Raw genomic sequence first — 25,937 nt, 5'->3', positions numbered from 1 at the left:
TTTGTATGTGTTCTCTTCTATGTTTAACTCTAGAATAACTATCTTCCTGTAACGATTAGGTTAAAATAGTCTTTAACTAGAATTGAAATAAATTGTTAACTAAGGAGGGGATTGCTTGTGCTAAAAAAAAAAAAAAAAAGCCAGGAGGAGAGAGATTTCCTTCCTTCCCTCTCCATCCCCTATGGACTTACAGAGCTGAGCTCAATCATAATGACCAAATTTCACAACATGGTCAAGTTGCATAGACAGAGGCCAAGACTACGAATTGTTAATACTGGCTTCTTCCTAATTGAATCAGCCAAGCAGTTTTGGAAAAGGCTGTCAGAAAGGAGTGAGAAATGGAAAGAGGAAAATGTGATTGTTGAGATAGGCTAGCTCAACTCTTATAGCCGGGATTTTAATAAAAAAACTGTTTGTTTTAAGATCAGAGTCAACATGTAATGAGACTTTTGGGTGTTTATCCAATGGTTCTTGGTTCACGTTGCTTCTAAAAGGAAAATAATGTGTAAAACACGGGGGTAAGTCAGAATTAGGATCTAATTATAACCCCAGGAGGCTGGAATACTAAAAATGAAATCCAATAGAATAAAAGTATTCTTTTGATTTTACCATGAAAATATTTCCACAATTGTAAAACTTCTGACTGCTTCTACTTCTACTGCTGTGGTCCAAACTTCAGTCATCTCTGTTGGATTATTGCAGAAATCCTGTAACAAGTCTTCCCGTTCCTGCCCTTCCTACCTATCTATCTATTCTGATTGTGAGAACCAGAATGATCTCATTAAAATATGTGCTATTATTACACACCACAGTCATGTCCTATCTCATTCAGACTAAAAGCCAAAATTCCTAAAATGATCCCGAAAGGGGTACCCAATCTATTCCCATTCCCTCTCTGGACTCTTCCTATTCATTTTGCTCAAGTCATACTGATCTTCCCATTTGATGTGGTTTGGCTGTGTCCCCATCTAAATCTCATCTTGAATTGTAGTTCCCATAATCCCCACATGTCGTGGGAGGGACCTGGTGGAAGGTAATTGAGTCATGGGGCAGTTTCCCCCATGCTGTTCTCCTGATAGTGAGTGAATTCTCATGAGATCTGATGGCTTTTATAAAGGCTTTTTCCACTTTTGCTTGGCACTTCTTACTGCCACCATGTGAAGAAGGATGTGTTTGCTTCCCCTTCTGCCATGATTATAAATTTCCTGAGGTCTCCCCAGCCATGCTGAACTGTGAGTCAATTAAACCTATTTCCTTTATAAATGATCCAGTCTTGGGTATGTCTTTATTAGCAGTGTGAGAATGGACTAATACACCATTATTTATCAACCGTGCCAGGGCTAGTCCTACCCTGAGGCCTTTGCATTTGCTGTTCTCCCTGCCTGGAACACAGTTTGCTCTCCTCTCCACAGAGGTCACTCCCTTACTTGCTTCAGGCTTTATCCACATATTACCTTCTCAGTGTGGCCTGCTCTGGCCACCCTATCTCAAACTGCAGCCTCAACTCTTATTAGTCTTTCTATCTCCTTCCCTGCCTTAATTTTCTCCATAATAGTTTATTCTAGCTAACAAGTTATGTCTGTTACATATCTTGTTTCTTTTCTGTCTCCTTTACACTAGACTATAAACCCCCTGAAGGCAAGATTTCTTATTGGTTTCTACACTACACCCAGGCACTTAGAATAGTATCTGGCATATATCTGGCACTCAGTATATGTTTGCTGAATGAACTGATTAAAGTTAGGAATGTGAGAACTCAGACCAGACTGCCCAGGTCTGAATACTGATTCCCTGTTTACTGGGTTGCCTTGGGTAGGTGTGTGAGCCTCCTTCTGCTTCAGATTCCTACATATATATAAAATAGAACTAAAATAGAATCTACATTGTAGAGTTGTTGTGATACTTTGATGAATGAATATATGTAAAGTGCTTAGAGCTTTGTCTGGCAAAAAGTCAGTCCTCAATACATGTATCTGTTATTATTTTATAATATATATATATGTTCTAAATTATATATAAAATGTTAGATCAAGGATTTTTAGTTTTGGAGTTTTGCATATTTTCTTCTTTGAGTTTTCTTTCTTTCCCACTTCCACTCTTATGTGCCATGACATATACTCATCTAGTCCTTATTATCTTAGCTCAGGTTCCCTAGAAGCACAGGTTAAGGGGGAAGATACTCGTTCAGTGGTTTATTGGAGTGTTTTTAGGAGAAATCTGTATGGAAGTGGACAAAGCATAACCAGGACAGGAGAATGATCCAGATAAATATATGGTTTCATAAGAACTCCAACCTAATCTTTCCAGCCTGATCCTAAGGGTACCCCAGAGCACGGATTTTACTACTGTGCTGATCCCTCAGCTGAACCTTCAAAAATGTGTTCCAAATCCAAGAGGCCAGCAGGTTCCAAATTCTGTACCATACGACAGGACAAATGAGTCCAATAGGTATATCCCACTGTCGCGTCTCCCTTGTGACAAATTGTGTCACTTGATCTGAGATGATATTACACAGGGTATCATGTTGGGAGAACAGAAATCCTGTGACCCCTCTGTGGCAGTGCTGGCTGAGGCACTGTGGAAAGGAAAAGTAAACTGATACCTGGAGTATGTTTCGATTTCAGTTATGAGAAAGCATAGATTCTTCTTGGGTGAAGGAGTCAATGTAATAAAATTCTTACCAACTGACTAGGTTGTCTCTTCAAAGGATGGTAACTTATCAGGGAGAGGGACAAACACCATTGGTCTTTGTGGCAGGCAAGTTGGAACTTCAACAATAACAGTAACTAGGTCAGTCTTTGTGAGAAACAGTTCATGCTGTTGGCCCAGGACTTACAGTAATATGTGCCATCATGGTTACTCCGCTCATGAGTCCATTGTGCAAGTACCGGGGTGACTAAGGACAGAGGCTAGTTGATATCTACTGACTGAGTCAACCTATCTAATTGATTTTATAGTACAGATGCTCTCTGTTGAACACTAATTTGCTATACAAAATTTTCACACCTTTTCCCAATTTTCATAGTCATCCTCTTCTTCAGATATTTTTATCCATCATATTCAGCTCTATCTGTATCCAAGTATTGAACTAATCAGCTAAGCCATTTGCTATTAAAGCCACTTCCCAAAGAGTTTATGTTTATCCTGATTGCAGGCCATTTTCTGTTGACACACAACGTGGACAACCAGATGCATGCAACTCTGTCCATTGGGAGGATTTCACTTCACCATTGTCTTTCAGACCCACTCCTAAGTAGGGCTCTAGTGCAACAGTAATCCATTTGGGCCTCTGCTAATACACCAAGTTGACCCATCCATGAACGGATCCACTTCATTTTATTAGTTGTTTACAGAGAACCGCACCCTGAGCTCTGGAAGTGTAAGCTGAATAAAAAGTGCAGGTACAACAATGTGGGTGAGTGATTTGAGGGTCTCATCAGTCACTCATTGGCACGTCTCATTTGTATCATCTGGACCTGCTCCACCCTAGTCCTGTATGTGCTGCTTCTGCCTTGCAAAGTGCTGCTGCTGGGTTCACTTAATCTTATGAATTCCTGTGTCTGATAGCAACCAGCCCAAGAGGGCAGTTTCAGTCATATGCGTATACAATGTTCTATTGTCATATATCAGTCTCCTACTTGGTAAAGTAGCATGGTGACAGCTGCTTTTCAAATGTGGTATAGGTCTGTGATAAAATGTCATGGCTATGTTCCAAGGATTGCACAGTAATTCGCCTATTAGAGCTTGCCAGCGATTTTATACACTATATCTATTAGATACTCATCAGCTATATATCTAGATACCCACAGTACCACAGATCGTTCACGTAATATGGCAGAGATGCAAGTCTGTTGTAACTACAGACTTGACCTGCTGTATCACCCCTCCTTCCTCTGGGCCACACACAAAACTGTCAGTCATTTGCATCCTGTCATACATGATTCAGAGCAGCATACTCAAGCGTGGTATGTGCTGCCTATCCAACCCCAAAAGTGTTACTAAATGCTTTCTTAGTGGAAAGAGGTGTAAAGGACATGCTATGATCAAAATGTCGGTGTCTTCCAAAATTCATATGTTGGAAACCAATACCCAATGTGATGATATTAAAAGATGTGCCTTTTCAGAAGTAATTATGTCATGATGGCTCTACTCTCAGGAATGGGATTGGTTCTCTTACGAAAGAAGCTGAAGGGAGTGTCCTTACTCCCCTCTGCCATGTAAGGATGCAGCAAGAGGTGCCATCTTTGAAACAAAGCAAGCCCTCACCAGACCTCAAATCTTCTGGTACCTTGATCTTAGACTTCTTAGCCCACAGAATGGTGAGCAATAAATTTCTATTCTTTATAAATTACCCAGTCTATGGTATTTTGTTATAGCAGCCCAGAACAAATAAAGATAGTGCCAGAACCTGTTCTTTGTCTGAGGAGATATCCTAGCTTCCTTAGCTCATCGGAATCCTAAAATTTTTATCCATATGGCAGCATCTTTAATTTTTGCAAGGTTTAGTTTATTCTGCTATTAATGGGCCAAGGTGTTACTAAAGAATGGGAGCTAGATACATACCCTTTTAGGTGAATAGCAAGGTACTTAAGCTATGGGACCTTAGTCCCTGTGGCTTGTGTTTGCTGATGTGACCCTCATTCAACATATTCTTGTCATTTCTTGAGAGCAGTGCAATGGTTGGGGCACATAGGAAGCTGCAGCTTGGTGTCTGAACCCTCCAGGATTTTCTTGCCCCACATAGTACTTGCTATCTGCTTCATACCCTTTATTAAAGCTAAGTAAACTTAGTGCTTGGTGTACTTACTGTTTCTTGTATCTTTGACTGACAATATGAAATTAAAACTCATTCTAATGGTCTTGTTTTTGCAAGATTATAAAATAAAAATAAAATACTAGAAATAATAAATATAGTTTGGCTATGCCCCTACCCGAATCTTATCTTGAATTCCCATGTGTTGTGTGAGGGAGATTTGTCCCTACCCAAATCTCATCTTGAATTCCCATGTTTTGTGTGTGTTGAATCATGGGGGCAGGTCTTTCCCGTGCTGTTCTCATGAGAGTGAATAAGTCTCACAAGATCTGATGGTTTTAAAAAGTGAAATTTCCCTGCGCAAACTCTCTTCTCTTCTCTGCCACCGTGTGAGATGTGCCTTTCTCCTTCTGCCATGATTGTGAAGTCTCCCCAGCCTCATGGAACTGTGAATCCAATAAACCACTTTCTTTTGTAAATTGCCCAGTCTTAGGTATGTCTTTATCAGCAGCGTGAAAATGGACAAATACAATGATGATTATGACAGCTAAAAAAAGGAAAAAAAAATGCGGGTTAGGCACAACAGAAGAGAAAGTTGCTGAGATGGTAGACCTTAATTAATTACCCAGAATGCAGCAAGGAAAGACAGGACAGTGGAAAAGAGGTGTTAAAAAACACTGAGAAGAGTTTAAGAAGGCAGAATATTTACTTAATTAGAGTGAGAGCACAAGAAATTCAGAGAGTAATGCAGGGCAGTAGTGAAATAATATTCAAAGATATGATGTCTGAGAACTTTCCAGGAATAATAAATAATACAAAACTTCAGATTTAGGAAATACAGCAGCGTATTTCAAGAAGAATAAAGAAGTAATTTCCTTACAACTCATAGTGAAATTTCAGAAGGAGGATATAAAATAGAACTGGGACATCAATTGAACAAACAGTTGACTTCCAAGCCTAGTACAACAGCTGGAACAGCTGGAAGATGGGATGCCAAGGGAAAAAGCTCTCCAGTGAGAACTGTTAATCCAGTTAAAATATTTTCAAAAACAAGAGTAAACTATTTCTTACAGATAAACAAAAACAGGGGGCTTACAGTCAATTGAATTCTTGGTAAAAGGATATCTAAAGGGTATGCTCTAAGAAAGAAAATAAGTCCAGAAAAAAAAATCTGAGAATCAAGAATGAGTAGGATATTAAAAAATAATTACAGACTGGAAGATATTTGCAATATATATGTCCAATAAAAAAATGGTATCCAGAATGTATAAAAGCCTCCTTCAAATCATTAAGTAAAATGCAGACAAGCTAATTTTAAGAAAGGGTAAAGAACTTAAGCAGGTACTTCATAAAAGAGGATATTCAAAAGGATAATGAACATGAAAATCTGCTCAAAATCACAGCAATCTTTAGGCAAATGCAAATTAAAACTACAAGATATATCATTATAAACCTACCAGATGGCTAAAAGTTTTTTTCAAAAAATGAAAAGAACAAGTTTTGAAGAAACTGCGGAGCAGCCAGAACTCTCACATGTTACTGGTAGGAGTTTAAATTGACAGATCTATTTGGAAAACTGTTTGGCACTGTCTCCTAAAGCTAAACATACAGCTACCCTATGACCCAGAATTCCTATTTGTGTAAATCCAACAAAACTAAATGTAAACTAATTTAGCTACCAATAAGACATGTACAATGATGTTCCTAATGACTTTATTCAAAGTAGTTTCAAACTGGAAACAACCCATGCCCAGGAGTAGTAGAATAGGCAAACACATTGTAGGGTAACCATGCAACGGAAACTGATGTAGCAATGAAAAAAGATAAACTACACAAAAATGCAACAGCATGGATGTTTTTACAAACCAGAATCATCAAAATTAGACACAAAATAGTATTTACTGTATGAATCATCAAAATTAGAAACAAAATAGGATTTACCACAGGAATCATCAAAATTAGACACAAAATAGTTTTCACTGTATGATTCTGTTTATATAAATATTAAGAAAAGGCAACAGTGCTTTATAGTAATAGAAAGAAGTATGATATTTGCATTTGGTTTGGTTATGACTAGCTGGAGGGTCTCTGGAGGGCTGAGAATGTTCCATATATTAATCTGTGTTATGGTTGTATTGAAATATACATAGGTTTAAATTAATGAAGGTTTGCACTGTAGAATTACGCACTTCACTGCCTATGTATAATAAAGCAACAGAATGGTAAGCACAAGTTTCAGAATAGTACTTATCCCTGGGGTAAAGGTTGAGGAGAGATTAGGGATGAGAGCCTAAGGGACTTAAAGTGTATTGACAGTGTTACATTTCTTATTCTGTATGTAGTATACATTTTGTACATATAAATATTTTATATATACAAAAACAAATGGAGGAAAAAATGACATAAGGGAAACATTACTATTTGATCTGGCTGACGAAGAATGCAGGTACTCAGCAAACCTCCCATAAAATACATATTAGAATCCCCTGTGTGCAGTTTATTTCATCAAATGTAATGTTGTTAGGCACACACTTTAGCTCTGCTATCTTTCTAGAATGCATTTTTCCATTGGGATGGTCTCATAAATATTTTCTTATATTTATCTCACATGCTAATAAAAGATAAGAGGTACATTTTCTTCAGCATATTCCTTGAAATGTCCCAAATCATTTTGTTAAAAATAAATGCTTTCTACATTGTATGTCAATTTCTTATCTTCTGTAGTATTCAAAGTAAAATCTGAACTCTTTAGTCCATGTTATCAAAGTGCTTGAAGTACTTAATGCATATGATATTTCTACATTTTTAGACATAACCCTGACATTTAATTTTTTTTTTTTTTTTTTTTTTTTGCTTTTGCGCATTCTGAGGAAACCTCAAGCTGGGCTGAATATCTCCAATTCATGGAAAGATACACGAAGTGTTCTTATTTCTAAGTTAGAGATTAGTAGTGAAATACTAGCAAAAATATTTATTTATAGTGCTCATAGGCTAATTAGACTAAATAGCACACTATTAGAGGAAGCCTACTCTAATGTTTTCCTTCTCCCATTACATGAAAACAATTAACTTTGTCTAAAAAATTCTCATTTAGAATAGGTTTTCATTTTTATTATGATTGAAACTTGAGTCATAAATATGTATGTAAATATTAAATACAAGTTCTTCATCAGAAATGTTATTTGCAAATATTTTTACTTGATCTGTGTTTTATCTTTTCATTTTCTTAAAATAGTCTGTTAAAACACTGTTCTTAATTTTAATGAGGTTTGATTTATAATTTTCTTTTATGGATCATGTTTGTGTGTCATGTTTAAAAAAATATTTGCCTAACACAAGTCATGAAGAGTTTCTACTGTATATTTTTCTAGAATTTTTAGATTTTACATTTACGTATGTGATCTGTTTGAGTTAATATTTATATATGGTATGATGAGGGATGGTTGTAAAGATGCTTTTTTTCTTCTTCTTTCCTGCCTTTATTTCTTCCTTCCTTTTTTCCCCAAAGAGATATTTAAGTTTTCCACCACTATTTGTTAAACAGACTTCTTTTTTCTATTGAATGGCTTTTGCGAGTTGTTTGAAATCTAATTAATCATGTACATTTCAGTCTATTTCTGCTATCTCTGTTCTATCAATCTCTTTTCTAGCCATGTGGACTAATTCTTGCAACTTTTTGGACTTTTTAGACTTAAGAAGAGTGAAGAGAGTAGGGAATATTTAGTGGAAGGACATATCCTGTGAAATTCAGGAGCCACATCATCTAGTAAGTACAATGTACTTTTCCCCCTAGCTTTTAATTATTTACTTTTTTCAAAAATGTTCAATGAAGTGTTTTGAAATATTACATCTGAGATGTCACTTAATTAACATATGGAAGAAGAGTGGCCCACACTTGGTGAGAAGTTATACAAACATAGCAACCACACACAGCCAAAAAAGGTGATTATGACACTACAAAATGTGACCAGTAAAAGATCTGAAGTAGTAGACAGATTTACTATGATGAGAAATAAATTAGATAAATTTGTGGATCACACAGGCACTTTTTAGGACAACCCCTCCTCCCAAAAACTTGGGGAGGGAGACCTTGAAAGATACTAGATTTCCTATTGATCCTGTGAGATGAGAAGTCTAACTCTTTTTATTGGATTATAATAAGGAAGGAATATCCTAGAAATATGAAGAGAGTGGAGATACTAGGTTTGTACCAAACTTTGGCTTTTTTTTTTTTTAAAGTATCATCTGCAAAACTTAAGGCTGTGGAATTTTTAGACTCTAAAATTATCTCCTTAAATTTTAATTAATTCTCAGATAAAAGTGAAAAATTAACAGTATAGCAACTAGTCATAAGACTTTTAAAATTATCTGGTGTGATATTTTAAGCCATATAATTTAGAAACTCACAAAATGAAGAAATAAATTTCCAAATTAATAACTTAGTAGAAAAATTTCTTTCTATTTTCTGGGCCTGGGTAGGGAGTTTTACCCAATAGGAATTTTGTTGTATCTTTTCAGTCAATATGTAGTATGTAGCTTCTGGGAAATATGTCAAACCATACCCACAACAGGAGAATAGGCCCTGTATGATTGTTTCATCTGAGTGAATGTGCTGTTGCTTGTTCATAGTCAATTGAATTAAGGATGGACATTATAACAGGAGGGGAAATCTCCTGTTTTTTTTCATCCAGAAAAAGTAACCTTCCTTATAGACTTGGGTAATAAACTAAAATTTTAATATGGCCTCTGAAACAATGGATATTAAGAAAAGAGGGAATATTCTCCTATTGTCCTTACATTCTTCCTAAAAGACAGCAAACCTGGCCTTGACCTCACAGCTGTATGGACCAACATTCTTATCTTGTCCATAATGTAGTTCAAAGATTACATAAACTAATGTTACAAAAGTCTGGTGAGTCAGGTGGTGTACTCTATTTTCCATATCAATATTAAAAGTTTTAAAAACATAAACATTGTTAAAAAATCACCTGAACATTATTTTTAAAGATTTTGCCTATTCACAGCAGGTTGTCAAAGACTATCATTAAAAATTTCATAAGATCAAGTTATCAATAACAACCATAAATGATACAATTAAGTTGAATGGCTATTTTTAAATTTTCTCAGAAATTTATAATAATCTCGCAAAATCTCTGTCATTACTGATTATGAAAGCCAAATCATTAATTGGCATGTTGTATAGAGCAACATTAATTTAAATTGTAAAAGGTCAGATGATAGCATTCCATCAAACATACATAAGCCCAGGATACTAAACATGGAAGAATCACTTGATTTTGACAAAGTTAGTTTTAAATATACTGTTTCTTGATAACTTATAAAATAAACAAATGGAATATATAGTAGAATGGATATTGATAATTTTTAAGGAGAAATATTAATACAGGGAAGGGGTTCTAGAAGTGGCAGTGCTAATCAGATATGCAGTAAAAGCCTCAAGGAGAAGGAAAATTTCAGTAAAATCTTGAGAAAGTGATCACACTGGTAATATGAACATCTGGTGAGACAGCACCAAGACATTGAGATTAACAAGTGCAAAAGACTTGAGGTCCAAACATACATGACATGTTCAGTATAACAAAGGGGTTCTTGAATTGGAGAATAGCTAGGGAAAGAAGTAAGAAAAGTAAGAAAACCAGAAAATATAGGGTCTTGGAGGTAACATTAACGAATTTAGCTTTTCATTGAATGAGATGGGAGTCACTGGAGGGTTTTGAGAAAGTGAGGATTTCTTATTTTCCTAGAACTGTTATGCCTATTGTTTGAGGGTACAATGTATGTGAGGAAGAGTAGAAGCAGTATTATCAGTAAGTGGGCTAATGCAACAGTCCTCCAGAGATGACAGTTGCTGGAATCCAGGTGGCAAGAATGAGAATCAAATTTTGTATGTATTTTGGAAAGGTAGAGTTATTAGAATTTGTGGAAAGCACGGATATAGTTGTGGGAAATAGAGAGGAGTCAAGGATGACCTGAAGAATTTTGGCCCATTCAAATGGAATTACCATTGACTATAATGAGGAATAGTGCAGAAAGTGCTGATTTGGGAATGATTCTCAGAGGCTCAGTTTTGGACACATTAATTTTTGTACCCCTTTTAGCCCTCACACAATTGCATATATGAGTCGGGAGAGGGTTCCAGGCTGTAGACACTAATTTTAGAGTAGTATACATATACATGTACATGTGTGTGTGTGTTTTCATATATTTTGAGTTGAATTGTGCTTCCCCAAAAATCATATATTGAAGCCTTCACACACAGTGCCTCAGAATGTGACTGTATTTGGGATAGACGTAATTAAGGTAAAAAGGGTCAGATAGGCCCAATCCAATAGATTGGACTCTTTATAAGAAGAGGAAATTTGGACATTAGACGTACACATGCACAGAGCAAAGACTATGTAAAGACAGAGAGAAAGCTATCTACAGTCTATGGAGGGCAGCCTTAAAAATAAAAAATAAAGACCAGAACAAAACAAAACAAATCACAAAACTCTGCTGACACTGTGATCTCAGACTCCTTGCCTCCAGAACTCTGAGAAAATAAATTTCTATTATTTAATCCTCCAGTAAATGGTATTTATTTTTTGTTATGATAGCCCTAGCAATCTAATACAGATTTTGATACTGGGAGTGGGATACCAACTGTAAAAATAACTATAAATGTGGAAGTGGCTTTGGAAATAGGTAATGAATAGAGGCTGGAAGACTGATGAGGCCATGTTAGAAAAAGCTTAGCTTGCTTTGAAAAAACTGTTGGTGAAAATATAGACATTAAAAGTGCTACTGTGAGGCTGGGTGCAGTGGCTCACACCTGTAATCCCAGCACTTTAAGAGGCCGAGGTGGGTGGTTCTCTTGAGGTCAAGAGTTCAAGACCAGCCTGGCCAACAAGACAAAATCCCGTCTCTACTAAAAATACAAAAATTAGCTGGGCATAATGGTGCATGCCTGTAATCCCAACTACTCGGGAGTTTGAGGCAGGAGAATTTGCAGTGGTAGAAGCTGCAGTGAGTCGAGATCACACCCCTGTACCCCAGCCTGGGCAACACAGCAAGACTCTGTCTCAATAAAAGCAAAAAAACAAACAAACAAAACAAAACAAAACAAAAAAAAAAAAAACAAAAGACAAAAAACACACAAAAATTAAAAAGTGCCACTGTGAAACCTTAGATGGAAATGAAAAATATGTTTTGGACACTGGAGCAAAGGCATTACCTATTACAGAGTGGCAAAGAACATGACTGCATTGTGCTCTAGTGTTTTATGGAAGGTACAACATGTAAGTGATTATCAACCCAGGGATTTAGCTGAGGTGATTTCTAAGCAAACTTTTGAAAGTGTGGCCAGGTTTCTTTTTGATGCTTATAGTAAAATACAAGAGAAGAGAGATATATCAAAGGATCATTAAGAATAAAGGAGTCAGAACTTGAGATTTAGAAAATTATCAGTTTATTCATATGGCCAAAAAATGAGAAAACTCGTTCTGAACAGAAGACAAGGGTGTGACTGGTCATTCATTTCATAAAGAAACTATGAATGTGACTCATGGATTGAATCAATGATCTCAGCAGAAGCCAAGTTTACAGATGTGATCATCCAGGAAAGATCTGTGGAGGGCGCTCTTGTCTGATGGCTTGGATCTCTATGAAGCCAACAAGGTTATTTTTGAGAATTTTATATCAGCAGAAAAACTGCCAGCTTGGGGTAAAAGGGACAGTGATGGGAGAGAGTGAAGGAAAGCCATCAGAATTCTGAAATTCCATAGGATGAGCCAGTTGTGGTATCAAGCTGAAAATCTGTGCTATTTTTCAAGAAAAGAGAAAAATGACTCCAAAGGTGGTACTGCCACTATTACTACGGGCTCAGAGTCTCAGGTCTGGGTGGCAGGGAGGTCTCTTCCCCAGTTTCAGAGGGTGGGGCCACCTCCTTTGTTTCAGTAGGCTAGGCTGCCGTTATCCAGGGCCAAGGGAGTGAAACAGCCACCCCAGTGGTCCTGGAGGGCAGCATCACCTCCCCAGTGGGTCCTGAAGACAAAGAATTGAGACAAAAGGGATTATTCTTGAGCCTTAAACTATACTGGCATTTGCCCTGGTAGGTTTTGGACTGGCCTGAGTCCTCTGACCCCTTTCTTCTTTCTGATTTATCCCTTTTGGAAATGGGATGTTTATTGTATGCCAGCCCTACCATTGCATTTAGTAAGTTGATAACTTTTGCAGTTCTATAGTTTCATGCTGGAGAGGAATTTTGCCTGAGGATAATCATAACTTGAGTCTCACTATGCCTGATTTAGATGATCTTTAGATGAACTTTTAGACTTGGATTTGATACTGGAATGGATTAAATATTTTGAGCTATTGGGAAAGAACTCACATATTTTGCATGTGAAGAGGACATGAAAGTTGGAGGGTTTTGTGTTGAATTGTGGCCATCCAAAATTAACAGGTTAAAGTGCTAAACTCCAGTACTTTAGAATGTGACTGTATTTGGAGAAACGTCCTGTAAAGAGGTAAAGTGAGGTTATATGGAGGGCTACAATCCAATATGATTAGTGTCCTTATAAGAAGAGGAAATTTGGACATGAGAATATGTGCACACAAAGGAAAAACTATGTGAAGACAGAGGGAGAAGATGGTCATCCACAAAGCAAAAAGAAAGGCCTCAAAGAAACCATCTCTGCCAACACCTTGATTTCAACTTCTTGTCTCCAGAACTGTGAGAAAATAAATTTCTGTTGTTTAAGCCATTCTGTATGTGTACTTTGTTATGGCAGCACTAATAAAGTAATACAGTGTATACGTACATATGGTATTGAAATAAATATACACACACACATATGTATGTGTGTACAGATAGTCCTTGCCTTGCACAGCTCCAATATGTACAGATTTCAATTACCATGGTTTAGTTAAATAATACCAAATAATAATAATTCCCCAACAACACAGTTCAAATTTTAGTTTTCACAGTATATTAACTGAGTAACGAGTAAAGTACAAATGTTGCTGCTGGCTCTTCAGACCACAAATCCCTATGTAAATAACATGGATACATTGTGACCAGTGGCCAATGATGTCACTTCTTTTAAAGTTTGTTAGTGATTGTTCACTGCACATCTGTAATTCAGTTCCCACAGACAGCAAAGCATTTTATTGTGTTGCTTCCTGGTCTCCTACTGATAAACCCGCCTGACATTTTATAAAAGTGAATAATCCAAAGAGGGAATCAAAGAAGTCAACAGACATAAAAGTGCAGCAAAAAAAAAAAAAAAAAAAAAAGAAAGAAAGAAAAAAAGTTATAACACCAGCAGTGAAATGTGAATCAAACGTGAATGGAGTTATGGGAAAATAGCTGCCATTGAGAGACTCTAATTACACAGCCCGAGGAACTTAGTGAAGGTCCCACTTAATGACATACATAAGGAAAGTGGTTCTGACAAAAAGGACAAAGATGTTAAAGAGCAGGTGGTAACAGCAGAAATACTTCACTTGAAAGAAACTCTCTAAGATACTTCACATCATTGGAAGATACAATGTTGGCAGCTGCTACAAACTTAGAAAGGAGTATGACAATTCTTCCTCTGTATTGTAAGGTACATGATGTAGATATGCAGATATATAGGCATACATATATATGAATGATGGTTAAAATTTAAACTACATAGTCAAGTTTTAAAATATTATAGTTAAAATATAAAAGTTAATCAAATTGACATTTAAGTACCATATTTTGTCTATCATAGAAGCACAGATTTAAAGCTTTCCTAAAGTGAGTGTGGGTGTGCAGAAACAAGAACTTAATGTGTTTTTTGGTGAGAATATAAAGTAAAACAAAATTGTTGAGTGCAATCTGACAATATCGATTAAAAATTATTTATCTTTTAACTCAGGCATTTCATTTTCAGGAATTTACTCTAGGCTATCATCACAAATTAGGCCATGAAAAATAAACACAGATGAGCCCTGTTTTAAATAGTGCAGAATTGCAAACAACCTAAATAAGGATTGATATGTGGTACTATCAGACACACAAACATGAGACAGATGGATAAATGAGGGACAGTGGAGTTGCGAGTAGTATGTTCTCATTTATTAAGTGTGTGTGTGTGTGCCTCTGTGTGTGTGTGTGTGTGTGTGTGAGCTTATGTATCAAAAAGTATAAAAGTGCCCTTTCTTGTTGTGGGCCTAAAGTATGGAGGTGTATGTATTTTAACTTGTTGACAATAAATATACTTTCAGAAAGAACTAAGGAATAATGTTGTAACTATATTAAATAGTATTGCCAAAATAGGAAATGAATAATTATTGACCATTTGAGAAAGCTTCAAGGAAAGGGAGTGTGTCAGTTTAGATCAGTTAGTATGCCAGACACAGTCAACAACTTCTTCTCCTCCTACCTATTTGAGGAGGATGTATTATTCTATCATCATGAGAAGTTATTATCCTTAATGTATTATTGCCTTTAAATATCTCTCAAATTCATCTACTTCTCTCCATCTCTTTCTTGCCTTTATGTGGACTCCGCTGTCATTATCTTTTGTTCCACCTTAATCTGAATAGTAAATGACAGAGTTTGAACATCTCCTTTGTAAACTCTGCAAGTTACATCAAAGCAGACACCATCATTCCTTCTTCTCCTCTACCACTATAGTATATATTGTACACTAATGTATCTTCAGTATTGTGAATAATGGTTTGCACATATTTTTACTGAGTTCTTGGTGTTTAGGCTGTTTTACATCATCTGTCTGGTATCAACAGTGCCACATAGTAGGTGCACAATGTATGGTTTTTGAATGAATACATCTCTAATGCTATATACATTTAATTTGTAATACCACTTCTAACTTAGATTTGTATCTTAAGCCTTATTTTTAATTGTGGAGGTTTCAAAACATTTCCAAGCATTGTGTATTTGCTCCTTTCATGCTTAGCACAGTTGTATTACCTTTGAAACCTGTTATATCTTTCCCAACTAGACCATAAGATCCATGAAAGCAATGTCCACCTGTTTAGTTCTCCAGTCCTACAAGTACCTGAGAAAATAGTTGAATAAATGTTTAAAATGGAAAGTTTTGTTCACTGACAAGTAAGAGTCATGCTTGATCAGTGGAGCATCTTTTTTTTTTTTTTTTTTTTGAGACGGAGTTTCGCTCTGTCGCCCAGGCTGGAGTGCAGTGGCCGGATCTCAGCTCACTGCAAGCTCCGCCTCCCGGGTTTACGCCATTCTCCTGCCTCAGCCTCCCAAGTAGCTGGGACTACAGGCGCCTGCCACCTCGCTCGGCTAGTTTCTTTGCATTTTTTAGTAGAGACGGGGTTTCACCGTGTTAGCCAGGATGGTCTCGATCTCCTGACCTCGTGATCTGCCCGTCTCGGCCTCCCAAAGTGCTGGGATTACAGGCTTGAGCCACCGCGCCCAGCTTTCAAGATAACAGATGACACTTGTAGGGAGCCAGAGGTCACCTCCAACCCCCCTTTTAACTCTTAATGGGTTCTTCAGCTGGATGCAGAAACCAGATTGATACCAGGAAGGTTGATAAGAGAAAGGTATACAAATTTTATTAGTTTTACATGCACATGGGGTTCTTCACAAGAGAGGGAAGTCAAAAGAAGTGGCCAAAGCAAGATGCCTTGATACTTTGTAGACATAGAGTGATAAATTTGAGAAGAAATGATAGGACGAAGAAAATCTGGCTACTATGGTAAAATTTTCTAGGGGAGTCACTAGGAAATACATAGGAAAGTGTAAAACCGGTGAAGGATGAGGATTACTTCATTAATTACATTTATTTAGGTCCACTGTAGTCTTCAGTTTCAAGTCTCTGATGATAAGGGCTATTTTCTCACCCTGATATGGAGAAAGTACCCCTTCCCGAGGAATCTTTATCATTTGTTGCAGGCAGAAAGAGAAAAATCAACTCAGCCTTTCTGAAATTATTTCTCTAATGTTTTTAACTCAAAATAATCAACATACCAATTAGGCATATTTTAGGGTGACACATTGTTCACTGCTTTACACTGAAGTTATGTGTTTTTTTTTTTTTTTTTTCAGGACTTGCAAAACAATGTCGAGACTAAAAAAATGCTGACACTCTATTAAAAACTTTTTTCCCAGACTATAGATTTTGTGTATATGATGAGTTGATAAACTCTGAGAATATCAATTTTGTAGTCAGATTTGGTCAAATTCAAATTTACCTTTCTCACTTCCTTCTTGTGTAATAACAGGAGTAGGATTCCATTCCTGTATCTCTAAGATGGGGGACAAAGATGCCTGCCTCTAGAATTGTCATGCAGATGAAGGATAATGATGGATGCACATGAAGCACAACCCAGTGCCTGGCATTTGAAAGGTGCATAAACATCATTAGTCTCTTTCTTCCATTTCCGCTCCTGCCTTTTCATTTATAGTCCTTGTATTTTCAGTATCCATATAATATACTCTTAGTATGTGAAATAAATAATTTTTAGAGCACTTGAATTATGTTAGTAGAAATCACCCATTTCCTGACAGTTCTTAATCTGTATTCAACTTTTGATTATTTATTTGCAGATTGGTCATGAGAATCATAAAACTCCTGGCTACCTTTCTTTTGCCACCAAGTAATTATTACCTATTATAGTTTTTTAAACATATGTATAAACCTCACTGTCATGTGCTTTCAAGGATGCAAGACTATTGTGCTTATAACTCAATTTCAAACAGATGAATAAAATAAATAATGGTTCAAAATCCATGCCAATATTATAAGTTAAAATAGTACAGTTCTCCATAAGATTTCCAAAATATCAACTGAACATTTAGTATTAAAATTGGTAAAATTAAGTCCAGTCCCCTGAATGTGGCAAAATCACAACCCTTCTTAAGACAAATAAAGCAGCTGAACATTCTCTTAGATAAGTTTTATTCAATGTATTAAATTCTGTCAGAAACTGAACACAAATATAAACAACACTGTATTACGTGTTATATGTTTACAACACATATACATTGAAACTAATGTTTAGTTTTTTGTTTTTTTTTTTCACATGTGGATTTTACTTAATTCAAAATATCTGCCAAGTCTTGTAATGCAAGTTAATTCCAAGCAACAATGAAAATGAAGACAGGGGTTGATCATGAGCATGACCACTAGATGTTGCTAGTTGTCTAGTATATAAATCCAAGCAGTTGCATTTCTCAAAAGCTTGCTTCTCCCTTTTTTTCACCAGTGTTTTCTAAACACAATATAGAATTCAATTCTAAGGTTCAGTTAAGTTGGAGAATATAGAAAGTTAACATTTGTAGTATTCAAGTTAAAAAAAATACTTCTAACTTCACTCAATCTCTTTTTCTTTACATCCTAAAAGGTAGTAACATCCAAGTCTAAAATATAGCTATGTCACAAAAATAACCAAATCTTCTTGTAATTACATTATTATTATAATCAGCTGCCATCAGATTTTTTAACAATGGGCAATTTAACTCTTGTTATTCACAGACAGTTAATTGTTTTACTTTGATTCTTCTCTGAAAGTGTTTGTAATCAGCTACAGTTCAAAATTGCCTTGTCTTCAAGGATATTCATGAAAAAGACTCTGACACGTACTCTGAAATACAGATTTCTGCTGATAACTTTGTGATCTTATCATTGGATTGGGTAAGAATTTTTAAAACTCTAATGAAAAACCTAATGGCTTCATGCAACAGCTATAATAAGATCAAGCAAAACAAGAATTGCATGATGTTTATTCTGCTAAGGATAATGTTTTTTGACTTTCTATTCAAAATTTTGGAGATTCTTTGCTTTAATGTTTTATTTTCCTGAACTAAGAAAACTTTTAATTTTTTTCTCTTATCTATAGCACATTGGTAACATACAGCTGTATCCCTTCCTTAAACCATATACAAAATCAAATCAAGATGGATTAAAGACTTAAATGTAAAACCCAAAATTGTAAAAATCTTGGAAGACAACCAAGGCAATACCATCCTGGACATAGGAATGGGCAAAGATTTTATGACAAAGGCACTGAAAACAGTCTTAACAAAACCAAAAATTGACAAATGGGATCTAATTAAACTTAAGAGCTTCTACACAACAAAAGAAATGATTAAGAGAGTAAACAGCTAATCTACAAAATGGGATAAAATATTTGCAAACTATGCATCTGACAAAGGTTTAATATCCAGCATTTATAAGAAACGTAATTGAATTTACAAGAAAAGCAACCCTATTAAAAAGTGAGCAAAGGACATGAACAGACACTTCTCAAAATAAGAGATACACGTGGCTGACAAGCTTATGAAAAACAGCTCAATATCACTGAGAATTAGAGAAATGCAAATCAAAGCCACAGTGAGATACCATCTCACACCAGTCAGAATGGCTATTATTAGAAAGTCATAAAATAACAGATGCTGGTGAGATTGTGGAGAAAACGAAACACTTACATACTGATGGTGGGAGTGTAAATTCCAACCATTGTGGAAAGGAGAATGGTGATTCTTCAAAGAACTAAAAGCAAAACTACCATTAAACCCAGCAATCCCTTTACTGGGTATATACCCAGAGGAATATAAATCATTCTACCATAAAGGCACATGCATGTGAATGCTCACTGCAGTACTATTCACAATTGCAAAGACGTGGAATGAACCTAAATGTCCATCAATGACAGATTGGATAAAGAAAATGTGGTACATATACACCATGGAATACTACACAGTCATAAAGAAGAACAAGATCATGTTTTGAAGGAGCATAGATGAAGTGGGAGGCTATTATCTTTAGCAAAGTAACACAGAAATAGGATACCAAACAACGCATATTCTCACTTATAAGTGGGAGCTGAATGATGAGAACTCATGAACACAAAGAAGGGAAAAACAGACCCTGGGGTCTATTTGAGGGTGGAAGGTGGGAGGAGGGAGAGGAGCAGAAAAAGTAACTGTTGGGTACTAGGCTTAATACCTGGCTCATGAAATAATCTGTACAACAAACCCCTGTGATACAAGTTTACTTATATAGCATGTGCCCCTAAACCTAAAATAAGTTTTAAAGAAAAATAAGGATTTGCTTCGTAGTCATATTAGCAATTTTCAATGTGAAAAAGGGGCCTATATTGTCAATCACTATTTTTGCTGTGCTTATATAATCAGGAAAAGTATGATGAGAGTAAATTTATTTTTGTAAACAAATTAGTCTTACTTTGATTAACTTAGGTAGAAATTGGGGTGACTGTAGAGATAAAAATTATGTTCCAGAAAAAAACTATAGTATACTTGTTATTGGATTATAGTTCTATTCATGGTTTGTTTGTTTGTTTGTTTGTTTGTTTTGAGAAGGAGTCTCACTCTGTCGCCCAGGCTGGAGTGGAGTGGTGCCATCTCAGCTCACTGCAACCTCCGCCTCCTGGATTCAAGTGATTTGCTTACTTCAGCTCCCCGAGTAGCTGGGATTACAGGTGCCCACTGCCACACCCAGCTAATTTTTGTATTTTTAGTAGAGATGGAGTGTTGCCATGTTGGCCAGGCTGGTCTTAAACTCCTGAGCTCAGGTGATCTGCTCATCTCAGACTCCCAAAGTGCTAGGATGACAGGTGTGAGCCACCAAGCCCAGCTGTTTTTGAGTTTTTATTATCTACCTGTAGATTGGACTGGATCCTCAAACTTTTCTTGTTCCCTGCAATATCTGGCTTCCACTAATGACAAGAACAGTTCTGCTCTTGAAGCCCCATAATCTAGAGCTTGAACAATCAACATAAATTTCTAGGGGCAACTTTATGCCTTGAGAGTTCACTGAAATGTGAAATGCCATAACCAGAGACCTTCCTACTGCAAACAGGATGAGAAGTTGACAACTTCAAGTTGTGGACGACTTTTCCCAAGACATAAGAATGAAACTCATCATCATGAGACTCTTACTCCTCTTAATTTTTTGACTTTCTTATGTTTCCCTCTTTTGCTTGGAAGTATAATACTGTCATTAGAATCTCACAATTAGTAGCTTCTGTGGGTAACTTGAGGGAGTGTTGAATCTCTCATGCTAAACCCAAATCTTCACATTATGTAAGAAATCCTTTAGTCTGCCCATCAGCTCACTTTAGCAATATTCCTAACAAAACCGTTTGCTCAAATTGCACTACTGGTCCCTTTTATGGAATCAGATTCTAGATCCACTCGTTCTCGCTCTCTGTTTTAAGTTAACCTAGTCATGGAATGCTAAATAATACTTTCCTGAAATTAGCATATTTGCAGCAACCAATTAGAAAGGGCCTAGTTGACCTAAGCCAGTGTAATTAAGAAGTCCTCTTTGCTTTAACCCTTAAAAGCAACTTGAAGTAACCTGATGTTAACCAATCTGTTTTTGTTTATTATTCCATTTACTTGTTCCAACTTTATAAAATCAACAGTGCTGCCATGCCCAGAGCAGGACTTTATTTTATGGAATGAGATGCTATAAGGAATGAGAACTCAGAAAGAACACTCATAAAGTTGTTTATAAACTTCTGGGCTGACTTCAACCTACATATGCGTGAATCTGGTTCTAGTTAGCATACCAAAGACTTTGGAGAACTGAACTAATGAATAGGTTCTTATATAGGTCCCAGACTGACAACTGAGTAGTGTACCCAAAGGACAAATCCAAATAGTACTGGGCCACTGCAAAAACTTTGAAACTGAACTGAATTAGTAACTGTATCCTATAGAAGATGGGCAGAAATTTGCAGCCTGAACTTTTGTTTTGACAAGTAGATTGCCGCAAAACCAAAAATATCAACGTTTTCCATAGGATTTAAGTAAAACCCAGAGTCTTATAACATAATAATCAAAATATCCAGGATACAATAGAAAATATATATATAAAGGTAGATGAAAATGTCAACTTGGATGGGAAAATACAATCAACAGATACCTACAATCAGATGATATAGATATTGGAATTATCTGACAGGGACATTAAAGCAGCTATTTTAAAATTGCTCAGATGCATAATCATGAACATTTTTAACAAATAAAAATAAAATATATAAATTGAAATTAGAAAATGGATATATATATATAGTGATAGAAGTAAAATACTTGAAGAATAAACTTAATAGCAGAATGGAATTGACTGAAGAAAGAGCAAAGAAATTATCCGTATGAAAAATAGAAAGAAAAACTTGAAAATTCTATACATCTCTTTCAGAAAACAGAAAACAGGCAAACATTTACCAACATTAACCAACCTATTTTATGGTCTAACATTACCCTGATGCTAAAACCAGACCAAAAAAAAGCAAACCCACAAATCCACAGACCAATATGCCTCACGAATTTTTGATTTTAAAGATTCTCAATCAGGTATTATCAAATTAAATTCAGCAATATATAAGAGGAATAATATATCACTACAGAGGGAGGTTTTGTGAGTATACAAAGCTGATTTGATATTTAAAATTACTCAATGTAATTCACATTATTAAAATATACATTCCATAAGATTATATAAATTAATGCAGATTAAGCATTTGATAAAATGCAAACTCTATTTATCATGTAGATTTTGTCACCACCAGGTCTGCCCTACAAGAGACCCTGAAGGAAGCATTAAACATGGAAAGGAACAAGTGGTACCAGCCATTGCAAAAACATGCCAAAATGTAAAGACCATCGATACTAGGAAAAAACTGCATCAACTAATGAGAAAAAACCAGCTAATATCACAATGACAAGATCAAGATCACACATAACAATATTAATCTTAAATGTAAATGGATTAATGGCCAAATTAAAAGACACAGACTGGCAAATTGGATAAAGAGTCAGGACCCATCAGTTTGTTGTATTCAGGAGACCCATCTCACATGCAGAGACACACATAGGCTCAAAATAAAGGGATGGAGGAATCTCTACCAAGCAAATAGAGAACAATAAAAAGCAGGGGTTGCAATCCTAGTCTCTGATAAAACAGACTTTAAACCGTCAAAGATCAAGAAAGACAAGGCCATTACATAATGGTAAAGGGATCAATTCAACAGGAAGAGCTAACTATCCTAAATACATATGCACCCAATACAGAAGGACCCAGATTCATAAAGCAAGTCCTTAGAGACTTACAAAGAGACTTAGAGTCCCATACAATAATAATGGGAGACTTCAACACCCCACTGTCAACATTAGACAGATCAACGAGACAGACAGTTAACAAGGATATCCAGGAATTGAACTCAACTCTGCACCACGCAGACCCAATAGACATCTACATAACTCTCCACCCCAAATCAACAGAATGTACATTCTTCTCAGCACCACATAACACTTACTCCAAAATTGACCACACAGTTGGAAGTAAAACACTCCTCAGCAAATGTAAAAGAACAGAAATTATAACAAACTGTCTCTCACACCACAGTGCAATCAAACTAGAACTCAGGACTAAGAAACTCAATCAAAACCGCTCAACTACATGGAAATTGAACAACCAGCTCCTGAATGACTACTGGGTACATAACGAAACGAAGGCAGAAATAAGGATCTTCTTTGAAACCAATGAGAACAAAGATACAACATACCAGAATCTCTGGGACACATTTAAAGCAGTGTGTAGAGGGAAATTTATAGCCCTAAATGTCCACAACAGAAAGCTGGAAAGATCTAAAATTGACACCATAACATCACAATTAAAAGAACTAGAGAAGCAAGAGCAAACACATTCAAAAGCCAGCAGAAGACAAGAAATAACTAAGATCAGAGCAGAACTGAAGGAGATAGAGACAAAAAAAAAAAAAAAAAAAACCCTCCAAAAAAATCAATGAATCCAGGAGCTGGTTTTTTGAAAAGTTCAACAAAATTGATAGACCGCTAGCAAGACTAATAAAGAAGAAAAGAGAGAAGAATCAAACAGATGCAATAAAAGATGATAAAGGGGATATCACCATCGACCCCACAAAAATATAAACTACCATCAGAGAATACTGTAAACATCTCTATGCAAATAAACTAGAAAACCCAGAAGAAATGGATAATTTCCTGGACACTTACACTCTCCCAAGACTAAGCCAGGAAGAAGTTGAATCCCTGAATAGACCAATAGCAGGCTCTGAAATTGAGGCAATAATTAATAGCCTACCAACCAAAAAAAGTCCAGGACCAGATGGATTCACAGCTGAATTCTACCAGAGGTACAAGGAGGAGCTGGTACCATTCCTTCTGAAACTATTCCAATCAATAGAAGAAGAGGGAATCCTCCCTAACTCATTTTATGAGACCATCATCCTGATACCAAAACCTGGCAGAGACACAACAAAAAAGATAATTTTAGACCAATATCCCTGATGAACATCGACGCAAAAATCCTCAATAAAATATTGGCAAACCGAATCAAGCAGCACATCATAAAGCTTATCCATCATGATCAAATGGGCTTCATTCCTGGGATGCAAGACTGGTTCAACATACGCAAATCAATAAATGTAATCCAGTATATAAACAGGACCAAAGACAAAAACCACATGACTATCTCAATAGATGCAGAAAAGGCCTTTGACAAAATTCAACAGCCCTTCATTCTAAAAATGCTCAATAAATTCGGTATTGATGGAACGTATCTCAAAATAATAAGAGCTACTTATGACAAACCCACAACCAATATCATACTGAATGGGCAAAAACTGGAAAAATTCCCTTTGAAAACTGGCACAAGACAGGGATGCCCTCTTTCACCACTTCTATTCAACATAGTGTTGGAAGTTCTGGCTAGGGCAATCAGGCTAGAGAAAGAAATAAAGGATATTCAGTTAGGAAAAGAGGAAGTCAAATTGTCCCTGTTTGCAGATGACATGATTGTATATTTAGAAAACCCCATTGTCTCAGCCCAAAATCTCCTTAAGATGATAAGCAACTTCAGCAAAGTCTCAGGATAAAAAATTAATGTCCAAAAATCACAAGCATTCTTATACACCAGTAACAGACAAACGGAGAGCCAAATCATGAATGAACTTCCATTCACAATTGCTTCAAAGAGAATAAAGTACCTAGGAACCCAACTTACAAGGGATGTAAAGGACCTCTTCAAGGAGAACTACAAACTACTGCTCAGTGAAATAAAAGAGGACACAAACAAATGGAAGAATATACCATGCTCATGGATAGGAAGAATCAATATCGTGAAAATGGCCATACTGCCCAAGGTAATTTATAGATTCAATGCCATCCCCATCAAGCTACCAATGAGTTTCTTCACAGAATTGGAAAAAACTGCTTTAAAGTTCATATGGAACCAAAAAAGAGCCCGCATTGCCAAGACAATCCTAAGTCAAAAGAACAAAGCTTTAGTCATCACGCTACCTGACTTCAAACTATACTACAAGGCTACAGTAACCAAAACAGCGTGGTACTGGTACCAAAACAGAGATATAGACCAATGGAACAGAACAGAGTCCTCAGAAATAATACCACACATTTACAGCCATCTGATCTTTGATAAACCTGAGAAAAACAAGAAATGGGGAAAGGATTCCCTCTTTAATAAATGGTGCTGGGAAAATTGGCTAGCCATAAGTAGAAAGCTGAAACTGGATCCTTTCCTTACTCCTTATACGAAAATTAATTCAAGATGGATTAGAGACTTAAATGTTAGACCTAATACCATAAAAACCCTAGAGGAAAACCTAGGTAATACCATTCAGGACATAGGCATGGGCAAGGACCTCATGTCTAAAACACCAAAAGCAATGGCAGCAAAAGCCAAAATTGACAAATGGGACCTAATTAAACTAAAGAGCTTCTGCACAGCAAAAGAAACCTCCATCAGAGTGAACAGGCAACCTACAGAATGGGAGAAAATTTTTGCAATCTACTCATCTGACAAAGGGCTAATATCCAGTATCTACAAAGAACTCAAACAAATTTACAAGAAAAAAACAAACAACCCCATCAAAAAGTGGGCAAAGGACATGAACAGACATTTCTCAAAAGAAGACATTCATACAGCCAACAGACACATGAAAAAATGCTCATCATCACTCGCCATCAGAGAAATGCAAATCAAGACCACAATGAGATACCATCTCACACCAGTTAGAATGGCAATCATTCAAAGTCAGGAAACAACAGGTACTGGAGAGGATGTGGAGAAATAGGAACACTTTTACAGTTGGTGGAATTGTAAACTAGTTCAACCATTATGGAAAACAATATGGC

General features: G+C 36.2%; 1 long non-coding RNA gene across 1 annotated transcript; it reads left to right on the top strand.

Annotated features, from left to right (window-relative positions):
- The first annotated feature begins 16,934 nt into the window (after nucleotides 1-16,934).
- LOC111554995 lies at nucleotides 16,935-19,200 on the top strand. Its single transcript, XR_002735383.1, has 3 exons — nucleotides 16,935-17,121; nucleotides 18,250-18,408; nucleotides 18,614-19,200. It is a non-coding gene; the product is annotated as an uncharacterized LOC111554995 (long non-coding RNA).
- The last annotated feature ends 6,737 nt before the right edge of the window (nucleotides 19,201-25,937 follow it).

This window comes from Piliocolobus tephrosceles, chromosome 5 (assembly GCF_002776525.5).
Source record: "Piliocolobus tephrosceles isolate RC106 chromosome 5, ASM277652v3, whole genome shotgun sequence".
NCBI lineage: Eukaryota > Metazoa > Chordata > Mammalia > Primates > Cercopithecidae > Piliocolobus > Piliocolobus tephrosceles.
Note: the sequence above shows the minus strand (reverse complement) of the source record. Positions and strands in the feature narration are given on the sequence as shown.